Genomic DNA, 13,853 nt, shown 5'->3' on the forward strand with positions numbered 1-13,853 from the left:
CAGACATTTTGGACAAGGATACAATTGGTCATATAGGTGTGGGTATACACATTTATTATGGTGATAGAAAATGGGATAATCCCAGTGTTTTTGTTTTGTACTGTATTACGCCGGAGCGATTTCAATTACTTTCCCAATTATAGTTAGTTTGAAATCGTTTTTTGACATTCATATATTTGGTTCTTTCTAGACATTTTATTGTAGCTATTGTAGTTAAGGATACACTTATTATACCTACATAACATGAAAAAAGGAAATGTTTTACTTTTACAATATAATAGTTAAAGTGGATGATATTATTATATGTTCATAATATCTGTCAACATGAATCGAAATTGTTAATCAAAACACCTTCGAAACAGCTTTTAGACATTTTGTGAACAACTTATTTTTTAATTAGTTTTACAACCATAGGATACATCTTTCCCCAACATAATCGGACTTGATCCCCTAAGACTTATATATCAATCTTTAGATGTTTTGGTTGTGTGATATTTATAACGTACACAGCAAACACATTTAAAATCAGAGTGTAAGTTTTTACTTCACATCGAAAGTCGTCTAGTGCTCAAGAATTTTTGATCATTCTTAAGAAAAGACTATAACAGCTCGTTGAAGTTAATAACAACTAGTTATCAGCTCACATCTAGTGAACATCTTGTATACATTTACCAAACATATAGAAACCAGATACTAAGCAGCTTGTAACCAGCTAATAACATCTAGTAAACAACTTGTATACATCTACTAAACATATAGAAACCAGATACTAAACAGCTGGTAAAAAGCTAATAACATCTAGTAAACAACTTGTATACATCTACTTAACATATACAATAGTAACCAGGTAATAATAACTAGTAGACATCTACTAAACAGATAGTAACCATCTATTAATAGCTCATTACAGTTAACAACAGCTAGTAATCAAAGTCCAAGCAGCTCAACCGCCATAACGAAAACCAGATGAGTATTGTTATTAAAGAGTTTATTAAACTTATTCAAAATCTTAGACAATGATGTCTAACTCATACAAATAGTATACAAATAGAATAGAACTAGAAAACTAGAACTAGAAAAATAGTTGACAACATTACCAGGTCACACCACCTATATCATATACTTGAATTAGAAATTAAATTAAAAGACGCTCCTATGTTAGCTAAAGATACCTTCGAAATAGTTATAATGTTTAAAAATAATACAACATCTGAGAAACATTAAATTGTAAGAATTTTTTTACACCTATCTATGGGAACCAAGCGAAAATATGCGATTGGAACGAAGGTTAGCAACCCATATATTTCTTACAGAGGGAGGAGTCAGAAAATTAATTATATAAAAATATATATAATATATATTTAAGTGAGAATTATTTTACATCTAACTATGGGAACCAAGCGAAAATATGCGTTTGGAACGAAGGTTAGCAACCCATATATGTCTTACAGAGGGAGGAGTGAGAAAATTAATTATATAAAAATATATATAATATATATTTAAGTGAGAAGTATTTTACATATAACTATGGGAACCAAGCGAAAATATGCGTTTGGAACGAAGGTTAGCAACAGAGGGAGGAGTCATATAAAAATATATATAATATATATTTAATTATGAATTAAATGAATTTGTTTACAATATTAAAATAAATAAAATTATATTAAATGATCCTACAAAATTTGTTTCTGACTATAATTAAAATTACAAGTACGAATGAAGGGAAAGTATTTTGTCCAATGAGTAACGTTGGCTACTTGCGAGTTGTTGCACGGTCGTAACTTCATCCCTTATCAATAGTCTTGAGATGTATGATCTTATCAGACGTCCTGCTCCTTAAGTCTTGGGCATGTGACTTTAATGACGGTCGGGTAATTATAGTTCACGGTAAGTTGGTTGGTATGCTTTGATAATTCTTAATAAGAGACTATAACTACTCATAACACTTGTTAACAGTTAGTTACCATCTAAAACCAAGTACTTTACAGATACTATACAAAAAGTAATCATCCAAAATCATGTACTTTACAGGTTCTATACCAGTGGTCGGCACACACATACCATCACAAGTTTGCCTTGCATTAGTGTCAGTGTAAAAAACACGAAGTTAGCGCGCAGCGAGCTGAAGCCTGACGTTTCTCTGTTTTGCACTGAGCATCTTTGCCGCAGCAGCAAAAAAGCGCTCCGAAGCTGATAGAAAAAAGAGCCGAAGACCCACGCCGAAGTCATACGAACATCTACGTTATACGTGAGCGAGCAGAGGATGGGCAGAACACTTCCCTATGCTCACTAGATAGGCCGCTGCCGACCCCTGTACTATACACAAAGTAACCATCCAAAAACAAGACTAAACAGAAAGTAACCATCAAAATACAGCTAGGTAACAACTAAATACAACGTGTCCAACGTGTCAATTCCATGTAAATATGAGTACTGCCCTAAAAAATTATATATCTCTGGATTATCTTCAAAGTCAAAATCTATTAAATTCTGGATGGAGCAGTGGAGACGAAATTTCTACGGGACCCCACTTCAACTTTTCTGTACCAATAAAATTTTGTTGAGATTTTCTGAGGATTGTAAAAAAAGTTTTGTTAAAATGTAAACATGAATTAGTGTTGATGTTAACTAAGAATCTTGGTGATGTGTTTGAACAACCCAGAAATGAACAATATTTTAAGCTGGAAATGACGAATATAACTTGGAAAATTCCCCATGTAACTCCGAGCGATTTTGCAAAAAATTTAAAAGTATGATATTATTAAAAGTGGTGTAAGCCTACCAATTGCATTCCGGAGTTGGTATTCATATGTTAACCCCAAGTTGGGGTGTGGGAGTCAACACAGCTGGAATGTGAAATTGTCGGCTAACCGCGAAAGACCAAGATTGGCCATAATTGGATTTACACTAAATGGAGAACTTATAACAAATAATTTATCAAACTTGAAGCTCTGAATGTTGATTTTAGTAAGAATCAGTATGCTCACCTATATGAAATGTATACAAGATTTAAATCACAACCATTTTTGACCCCAAATTAATTTAAATTGAAGACCCCAATTATTGTGGTTGATCTTTCATATCAAAGCGAATCAGTTAAAACTGGTCCTATTGATGTGAGAATTTCAATAGAACTGAAGACACCAAGTCATGAAAATACCCAAGCTTACTGTCTCCTCACACATGACCGTTTAGTTGAATATAACCCATTAAACGGACTAGTACAACGAGTTGTTTAACATTAGAAAAATGGTGAAAGATACTGTTTCGATTGATGTTCAAGGTTTCTTTGATAATAATAATAATTTTATTCTAAAGGAAATTGGAATTGTATTCGAAAAAGATCCAAACTTGAATAATAGTTATACCCGTTACTCGTAGAGTAAAAGGGTATACTAGATTCGTCGGAAAGTATGTAACAGGCAGAAGGAAGCGTTTCCGACCCCATGAAGTATATATATTCTTGATCAGGATCACTAGCCGAGTCGATCTAGCCATGTCCGTCTGTCCGTCTGTCCGTCTGTCTGTCCGTCCGGATGAACGCTGAGATCTCGGAAACTATTAGAGCTAGGCTATTGAGATTTGGCGTGCAGATTCCTGAGCTTCTAACGCAGCGCAAGTTTGTTTCAGTAGAGTGCCACGCCCAAAACTGTGGCTCCTACAGTTTTGATGCTAGATAGAAAATTTTAACTGAAATGTATTAGTCTTGTCAATACCTACCGATTGACGCCCACTCTAACGCCCACAAACCTCCCAAGAAAAAAAGCTATGACGTCAGAGCCAGACAATGCGAAATGTATGTGTGTGTATGTAAATAGTTGCCGGCCGAACTTAGCGGCAATGAAAAAAAGTGCGCAGCTAACTTATTCTATTGAATAATGCATTTTTCACGCCTACCCTAACGCCCACAACGCTTTAATCAGTCTTCCGCCGGTAGGTGGCGCATTTAAATCTCGCTTTGCTGCTTGCATATCTCCATTTCCCTTTGGTCCCTTAAGCTGAGTAACGGGTATCTGATAGTCGAGGTACTCGACTATAGCGTTCTCCCTTGTTATACCCGTTACTCGTAGAGTAAAAGGGTATACTAGATTCGTCGAAAAGTATGTAACAGGCAGAAGGAAGCGTTTCCGACCCCATAAAGTATATATATTCTTGATCAGGATCACTAGCCGAGTCGATCTAGCCATGTCCGTCTGTCCGTCTGTCCGTCTGTCCGTCTGTCCGTCTGTCCGTCTGTCCGTCTGTCCGTCTGTCCGTCTGTCTGTCCGTCCGGATGAACGCTGAGATCTTGGAAACTATGAGAGCTAGGCTATTGAGATTTGGCGTGCAGATTCCTGAGCTTCTTACGCAGCGCAAGTTTGTTTCAGTAGAGTGCCACGCCCACTCTAACGCCCACAAACCGCCCAAAACTGTGGCTCCTACAGTTTTGATGCTAGAGTAAAAATTTTAACTGAAATGTATTGTTCTCATCAATACCTATCGATTGACTCAAAAAAAAGTTTTCCACGCCCACTTTAACGCCCACAAACCGCCCACAAACTTCAAAAAATCGTAAGTATGAACGTGGATATCTCGGAAACTATCAAAGATAGAGAATCGGGATCTCAGATTTAGATTCTGTAGCTTTGTACGCAGCGCAATTTTGTCACGCGAATATGCCACGCCCACTATAACGCCCACAAACCGCCCAAACCTGTGGCGTCCACAATTGTTATGCTAGATGAAAAATTTTAACTGAAATGTATTGATCTCGTCAATACCTATCGATTGATCCAAAAACAAATTTGCCACGCCCACTCTAACGCCCAGAACGCTTAAATCTGTCTACCGCCGGTAGGTGGCGTATTTAAATCTCGCTTTGCTGCTTGCATATTTCCATTTCCCTTTGGTCCCTTAAGCTGAGTAACGGGTATCTGATAGTCTAGGTACTCGACTATAGCGTTCTTCCTTGTTTTTTAATAGAACCACCATATGATTTTACTTTGCTAAATAAAAAATATCGAAAGACTGCAATTTGGTTAACCAATACACATCACAACATTTTTTGGAACGATGGAGAAAACAGTTTTTTACAAACTCGAAAGTATCTAAGGACAATTACAAGCGGAAAACAATTTATTTGTAAAGGTGTGGAAAAGAAACGATTTCTACAGACGTTTTTTGGGAGTCGTCAGCTCATTAATATCGAGGACATGGGTTGTCCGTCCTTAAACAGGTTTAACGGAAACCAGTTTCCCTATTGTGAAACACACCTTAAGGGCGGGGCTTGTGCTTTTAACAATGCATACATTATTTTGACATTTTTTAAAAGTAGCTCCAAAACAATAAAATAATTTTTATACATCATTTTAAAGTTGAGACTAGATGTGTAAGGACCTACAAGAAACAAAATTAAAAAAATGAAATTTCATGAGGAAATTGACCAATTTATTGAACAATTTAAAAAACAGATAATTGGTCAGCATTTTCAATACCTTCTAAACCCAAAAACTATGTTCATGAATCTAGGTGGACATGATCTCAAAACTACGAATTATGGTGAACACTTTACATTTTGTAATCCAGAAATGACGGCGGAAACGTGCGCCTGCTTCTTCTATGCAAATCGCCGGAACGAAGACAGAAAATTAATTTCAATATATAATAAAAATGTTCGCAATACCAAAATAAATGAATAAATGTATTATTATGCTACAAAATAACGTGATTTCAACCCCTATTATGGGAACGTATTAGAGCTAGCAGTCAGCCGTGAGATCGTTGGCGTGAGGCCCATGATCTAATGAGCGTGCGCCTTCTGGGTTGTGCATGTGTCCCTTTCATTGCGGTCAGGAGGTCGCACATACTTTGCTGCAGGTGGGAAAGGAAAGATCTTGTCAATTTATACACACAATCATACTCAGGTAGCCAATAGGGGGCAGTTTGGTAAAAATCATTTCGAGTTTGGGAAAAATCAAAGATTTTCATTTGTTGAATTTAGAGAATGTACATCTTTGGGTAAAAGAAGATGAAAAATAAAAGATTTTCATTTGTTGAATTTCGAGAATGCACATCTTTGGGTAAAAGATGAAGATGAAAACCTATATAAAATTTCCCTATAAATTGTGTAACCATATTTATAAGTGTAAGACGAGATTGTTGACTTAGATAGACAACATGCATTCAGTTAAAATAAATAATTTTCTGAACGCATTTGACGGAATTCTGTTCAATGCACACTATGTACGGCTCCAGTTCATACAATCAAATCTCTTTGAATGTGATGGAGGTAATATAAAAATATCTATTCATGGAAATCATATGAACACCTGCGTGTGGAGCAATGATGCAGTCACCGAGGGAGTTGATACTTGTGTATGCCATCGAATTTCGGATTACAAAAAGGAAGCACTCAACATTATGAATATATACTATAATCTATAAAAAAGAATGAAAAAGATTAAATAACGTAAAAAACATGTTCGCAATACCAAAATAAATAAAAAAAATGTATTATTATGCTAGAAAATAAACTTCTGACTTTTTATTTCGAGTTAAAATTACAGGTACGGAGAATGGAAAATATTTCCTTGACTGAGATATGTCGGCTACTTGCTAGTTGTTGCGCGGTCGTGATTTCAACCCCTATTATGGGAACGTATTAGAGCTAGCAGTCAGCCGTGAAGTCGTTGGCGTGAGGCCCATGATCTTGTCAATGAGCGTGCGCCTTCTGGGTTGTGCATGTGTCCCTTTTATTGCATAGGAAACATTATTCCCCAACATGATCGGACATGTTCCTCTAAGATAACCATCTTTGAATACTTTGGGTGTGCGACCTTTCACACGTGCACAGCAACACCTGTGATAATGAGGCCAAAGGGTACGTGATCACACCTTTCCCCAACATGATCGGATATGTTCCTGTAAGATAACAACCTTTGGATACTATGGTTGTGCGACCTTTCTCACGTGCACCTTTCTCACCTGACTATTTATTGCACATAATGAGGGGAAGGATACATGATCAATATTGTCACATGAGGATGTGGGGGCGATGGGGGCAATTAAGTATACTCTTTATAGACATTATCGGGACATTTTTATGAGTTCAAAGTCCATTAAAATCAGTTAATTTATTGGATTATGCTAATTGTCCTAGAACCCGCATACGTTAATGAGTGGGGGAGGGGGGCGGGGGCCATTAATATGCTAATTGTCCGAGAATCCGCGTTTCCATACTACTGTTCCTAAATTCCAATTGGATTCTAGCCCGTTTCTTTACTTCTGAACTAAAATTCCAAATTATTTTACGTCATGGCAACATCAGTAAAATCCGCTTTAACCCGATGTATGGCCACAGCTGACTGTCTGATCCACTTTGAGGCCACTGTGAACGCTCCAGGTGCTCCTACCCCAGCTAGTAATCAAAGCCCAAGCAGCTCAACCGCCATAACAAAAACCAGATAAGTATTGTTATTAAAGAGTTTATTAAACTTATTCAAAATCTTAGACAATGATGTCTAACTCATACAAATAGTATACAAATAGAATAGAACTAGAACTAGAAAAATAGTTGACAACATTACCAGGTCACACCACCTATATCATATACTTGAATTAGAAATTAAATTAAAAGACGCTCCTATGTTAGCTAAAGATGCCTTCGAAATAGTTATAATGTTTAAAAATAATACAACATCTGAGAAACATTAAATTGTAAGAATTTTTTTACACCTATCTATGGGAACCAAGCGAAAATATGCGATTGGAACGAAGGTTAGCAACCCATATATTTCTTACAGAGGGAGGAGTCAGAAAATTAATTATATAAAAATATATATTATATATATTTAAGTGAGTATTATTTTACATCTAACTATGGGAACCAAGCGAAAATATGCGTTTGGAACGAAGGTTAGCAACCCATATATGTCTTACAGAGGGAGGAGTGAGAAAATGAATTATATAAAAATATATATAATATATATTTAAGTGAGAATTATTTTACATATAACTATGGGAACCAAGCGAAAATATGCTTTTGGAACGAAGGTTAGCAACCCATATATTTCTTACAGAGGGAGGAGTGAGAAAATTAATTATATAAAAATATATATAATATATATTTTATTATGAATTAAATGAAATATGTTTACAATAATAAATAAATAAATAATATTAAATAATCCTACAACATTTGTTTCTGACTGAACAAATGAATGGTTTAAGAATAATCCAACATCTGAGAAACATTAAATTGTGAGAATTATTTTACATCTATCTATGGGAACCAAGCGAAAATATGCGTTTGGAACGAAGGTTAGCAACAGAGGGAGGAGTCATATAAAAATATATATAATATATATTTAATTATGAATTAAATGAATTTGTTTACAATATTAAAATAAATAAAATTATATTAAATGATCCTACAAAATTTCTTTCTGACTATAATTAAAATTACAAGTACGAATGAAGGGAAAGTATTTTGTCCAATGAGTAACGTTGGCTACTTGCGAGTTGTTGCACGGTCGTAACTTCATCCCTTATCAATAGTCTTGAGATGTATGATCTTATCAGACGTCCTGCTCCTTAAGTCTTGGGCATGTGACTTTAATGACGGTCGGGTAATTATAGTTCACGGTAAGTTGGTTGGTATGCTTTGATAATTCTTAATAAGAGACTATAACTACTCATAACACTTGTTAACAGTTAGTTACCATCTAAAACCAAGTACTTTACAGATACTATACAAAAAGTAATCATCCAAAATCATGTACTTTACAGGTTCTATACCAGTGGTCGGCACACACATACCATCACAAGTTTGCCTTGCATTAGTGTCAGTGTAAAAAACACGAAGTTAGCGCGCAGCGAGCTGAAGCCTGACGTTTCTCTGTTTTGCACTGAGCATCTTTGCCGCAGCAGCAAAAAAGCGCTCCGAAGCTGATAGAAAAAAGAGCCGAAGACCCACGCCGAAGTCATACGAACATCTACGTTATACGTGAGCGAGCAGAGGATGGGCAGAACACTTCCCTATGCTCACTAGATAGGCCGCTGCCGACCCCTGTACTATACACAAAGTAACCATCCAAAAACAAGACTAAACAGAAAGTAACCATCAAAATACTGCTAGGTAACAACTAAATACAACGTGTCCAACGTGTCAATTCCATGTAAATATGAGTACTGCCCTAAAAAATTATATATCTCTGGATTATCTTCAAAGTCAAAATCTATTAAATTCTGGATGGAGCAGTGGAGACGAAATTTCTACGGGACCCCACTTCAACTTTTCTGTACCAATAAAATTTTGTTGAGATTTGCTGAGGATTGTAAAAAAAGTTTTGTTAAAATGTAAACATGAATTAGTGTTGATGCTAACTAAGAATCTTGGTGATGTGTTTGAACAACCCAGAAATGAACAATATTTTAAGCTGGAAATGACGAATATAACTTGGAAAATTCCCCATGTAACTCCGAGCGATTTTGCAAAAAATTTAAAAGTATGATATTATTAAAAGTGGTGTAAGCCTACCAATTGCATTCCGGAGTTTGTATTCATATGTTAACCCCAAGTTGGGGTGTGGGAGTCAACACAGCTGGAATGTGAAATTGTCGGCTAACCGCGAAAGACCAAGATTGGCCATAATTGGATTTACACTAAATGGAGAACTTATAACAAATAATTTATCAAACTTGAAGCTCTGAATGTTGTTTTAGTATGAATCAGTATGCTCACCTATATGAAATGTATACAAGATTTCAATCTAGTTACTATATTCGTAAATCACAACCATTTTTGACCCCAAATTAATTTAAATTGAAGACCCCAATTATTGTGGTTGATCTTTCATATCAAAGCGAATCAGTTAAAACTGGTCCTATTGATGTGAGAATTTCAATAGAACTGAAGACACCAAGTCATGAAAATACCCAAGCTTACTGTCTCCTCACACATGACCGTTTAGTTGAATATAACCCATTAAACGGACTACTAAAACGAGTTGTTTAACATTACAAAAATGCTGAAAGATACTGTTTCGATTGATGTTCAAGGTTTCTTTGATAATAATAATAATTTTATTCTAAAGGAAATTGGAATTGTATTCGAAAAAGATCCAAACTTGAATAATAGTTTTTTAATAGAATAGATTTTATTTTGATTTTACTTTGCTAAATAAAAAATATCGAAAGACTGCAATTTGGTTAACCAATACACATCACAACATTTTTTGGAACGATGGAGAAAACAGTTTTTTACAAACTCGAAAGTATCTAAGGACAATTACAAGCGGAAAACAATTTATTTGTAAAGGTGTGGAAAAGAAACGATTTCTACAGACGTTTTTTGGGAGTCGTCAGCTCATTAATATCGAGGACATGGGTTGTCCGTCCTTAAACAGGTTTAACGGAAACCAGTTTCCCTATTGTGAAACACACCTTAAGGGCGGGGCTTGTGCTTTTAACAATGCATACATTATTTTGACATTTTTTAAAAGTAGCTCCAAAACAATAAAATAATTTTTATACATCATTTTAAAGTTGAGACTAGATGTGTAAGGACCTACAAGAAACAAAATTAAAAAAATGAAATTTCATGAGGAAATTGACCAATTTATTGAACAATTTAAAAAACAGATAATTGGTCAGCATTTTCAATACCTTCTAAACCCAAAAACTATGTTCATGAATCTAGGTGGACATGATCTCAAAACTACGAATTTTGGTGAACACTTTACATTTTGTAATCCAGAAATGACGGCGGAAACGTGCGCCTGCTTCTTCTATGCAAATCGCCGGAACGAGGACAGAAAATTAATTTCAATATATAATAAAAATGTTCGCAATACCAAAATAAATGAATAAATGTATTATTATGCTACAAAATAACGTGATTTCAACCCCTTTTATGGGAACGTATTAGAGCTAGCAGTCAGCCGTGAGATCGTTGGCGTGAGGCCCATGATCTAATGAGCGTGCGCCTTCTGGGTTGTGCATGTCAGGTCAGGAGGTCGCACATACTTTGCTGCAGGTGGGAAAGGAAAGATCTTGTCAATTTATACACACAATCATACTCAGGTAGCCAATAGGGGGCAGTTTGGTAAAAATCATTTCGAGTTTGGGAAAAATCAAAGATTTTCATTTGTTGAATTTAGAGAATGTACATCTTTGGGTAAAAGAAGATGAAAAATAAAAGATTTTCATTTGTTGAATTTCGAGAACGCACATCTTTGGGTAAAAGATGAAGATGAAAACCTATATAAAATTTCCCTATAAATTGTGTAACCATATTTATAAGTGTAAGACGAGATTGTTGACTTAGATAGACAACATGCATTCAGTTAAAATAAATAATTTTCTGAACGCATTTGACGGAATTCTGTTCAATGCACACTATGTACGGCTCCAGTTCATACAATCAAATCTCTTTGAATGTGATGGAGGTAATATAAAAATATCTATTCATGGAAATCATATGAACACCTGCGTGTGGAGCAATGATGCAGTCACCGAGGGAGTTGATACTTGTGTATGCCATCGAATTTCGGATTACAAAAAGGAAGCACTCAACATTATGAATATATACTATAATCTATAAAAAAGAATGAAAAAGATTAAATAACGTAAAAAACATGTTCGCAATACCAAAATAAATAAAAAAAATGTATTATTATGCTAGAAAATAAACTTCTGACTTTTTATTTCGAGTTAAAATTACAGGTACGGAGAATGGAAAATATTTCCTTGACTGAGATATGTCGGCTACTTGCTAGTTGTTGCGCGGTCGTGATTTCAACCCCTATTATGGGAACGTATTAGAGCTAGCAGTCAGCCGTGAGGTCGTTGGCGTGAGGCCCATGATCTTGTCAATGAGCGTGCGCCTTCTGGGTTGTGCATGTGTCCCTTTTATTGCGGTCAGGTAATTGACAGGTGCGCATGTTCGGGTAGCTCTTGCTTGAGTCCCTTCTATGACATGTTTATGACCCATTTGTGGAAAGGAGAGAATCTTAGACAGTTTACCAGTTAAGCCTTCTGGGGCGGAAACAAAAATGTGTATTTGAAAATGTTCCACATCTGAGAATCATTAACTTGTGAAATTTATTTTATTGGGGTTCTTTTGATTTCTAAATTAGTTTTACAATCATAGGAAACATTATTCCCCAACATGATCGGACATGTTCCTCTAAGATAACCATCTTTGAATACTTTGGGTGTGCGACCTTTCACACGTGCACAGCAACACCTGTGATAATGAGGCCAAAGGGTACGTGATCACACCTTTCCCCAACATGATCGGATATGTTCCTGTAAGATAACAACCTTTGGATACTATGGTTGTGCGACCTTTCTCACGTGCACCTTTCTCACCTGACTATTTATTGCACATAATGAGGGGAAGGATACATGATCAATATTGTCACATGGGGATGTGGGGGCGATGGGGGCAATTAAGTATACTCTTTATAGACATTATCGGGACATTTTTATGAGTTCAAAGTCCATTAAAATCAGTTAATTTATTGGATTATGCTAATTGTCCTAGAACCCGCATACGTTAATGAGTGGGGGAGGGGGGCGGGGGCCATTAATATGCTAATTGTACGAGAATCTGCGTTTCCATACTACTGTTCCTAAATTCCAATTGGATTCTAGCCCGTTTCTTTACTTCTGAACTAAAATTCCAAATTATTTTACGTCATGGCAACATCAGTAAAATCCGCTTTAACCCGATTTATGGCCACAGCTGACTGTCTGATCCAATTTGAGGCCACTGTGAACGCTCCAGGTGCTCCTACCCCAACGTTATACGCAAATAAAATTCGACGCGATCACTTCAATTCTCCTCCGGAAGTATTTACTAAATTCTAAAAGTTTTTGGCTTAATGATGAATTGGTCGTTAAAGAATTTGTTCCAAACAGATGGAGAACCAATAATAGTCCTTCCACGACAGCAGGTACTGAGCAGTTTATTTTTGGCCTATTAGGGCCTGTTAGGGGACTTAATATGAAGCTACCTAACCTTTATGCTGACTCTTCTGCCTTTTCGGAAGACATTCTGGCCCTTACTGAGACTTGGCTGAAACCGGAGATATCAGACTCTGAAGTTCTGTCCAAAAATTTCAATACGTATAGAACTGATCGCTCTCCTCGTAGGGGGGTGGGGTGCTGGTTGCCGTTACCTCTACTTTAACATCGGAAAGGATATACTTTCTTAATCCCAATGAAATAGAATTCGTTGGTGTTAAAGTTTCTTTGAAATCTTTTTCTATTTATGTAACTTGTTCTTATATACCACCTAGATCCGATTTAACAATTTATGAGCAACAGTTGTCTGCAATAAGAACTGTTTTATATCATCTTTCCGAAAGGGATCTTTTGATTGTTTTGCGTGATTTCAATCGGCCTGACATTTCTTGGTCCCTTTCCACTGACTCACTTGTCTCTACCCCTTTATCTGACCATGACTTCGTTGACGGTCTGTTAGAATTATCATTACAGCAAGTTAGCTTAATACGTAATTCACTAAACAGACAATTAGATCTTGTATTTGCTTTAGATCCGTCTGAAGTTGTGCCAGAAGACCGGTATCATCCCACATTAGAACTTACAATTTGTCTTCCCTGCGTTGATACCCTCTCTCCTTCTCTTTCACCAACTAAAAGTAGATGCTTTCGTAATTGTGACTTTAGTAAACTCAATAACTTGATTTCACAATATAACTGGACAAATTTATATAATTGCTTGGATATTGAAAGTGCTATGGAACTATTTTATAGTGTCCTAAGCTATTTTTTCTGTAAATGTGTTCCTGATAGTTTTCCTCCTAGGTTAGACAGGCCTACTTGGTTTACCAATCAGTTGCAAAGACT

The sequence above is a fragment of the Drosophila subpulchrella genome, unplaced genomic scaffold (assembly GCF_014743375.2).
Source record: "Drosophila subpulchrella strain 33 F10 #4 breed RU33 unplaced genomic scaffold, RU_Dsub_v1.1 Primary Assembly Seq36, whole genome shotgun sequence".
In the NCBI taxonomy this organism is placed as follows: domain Eukaryota; kingdom Metazoa; phylum Arthropoda; class Insecta; order Diptera; family Drosophilidae; genus Drosophila; species Drosophila subpulchrella.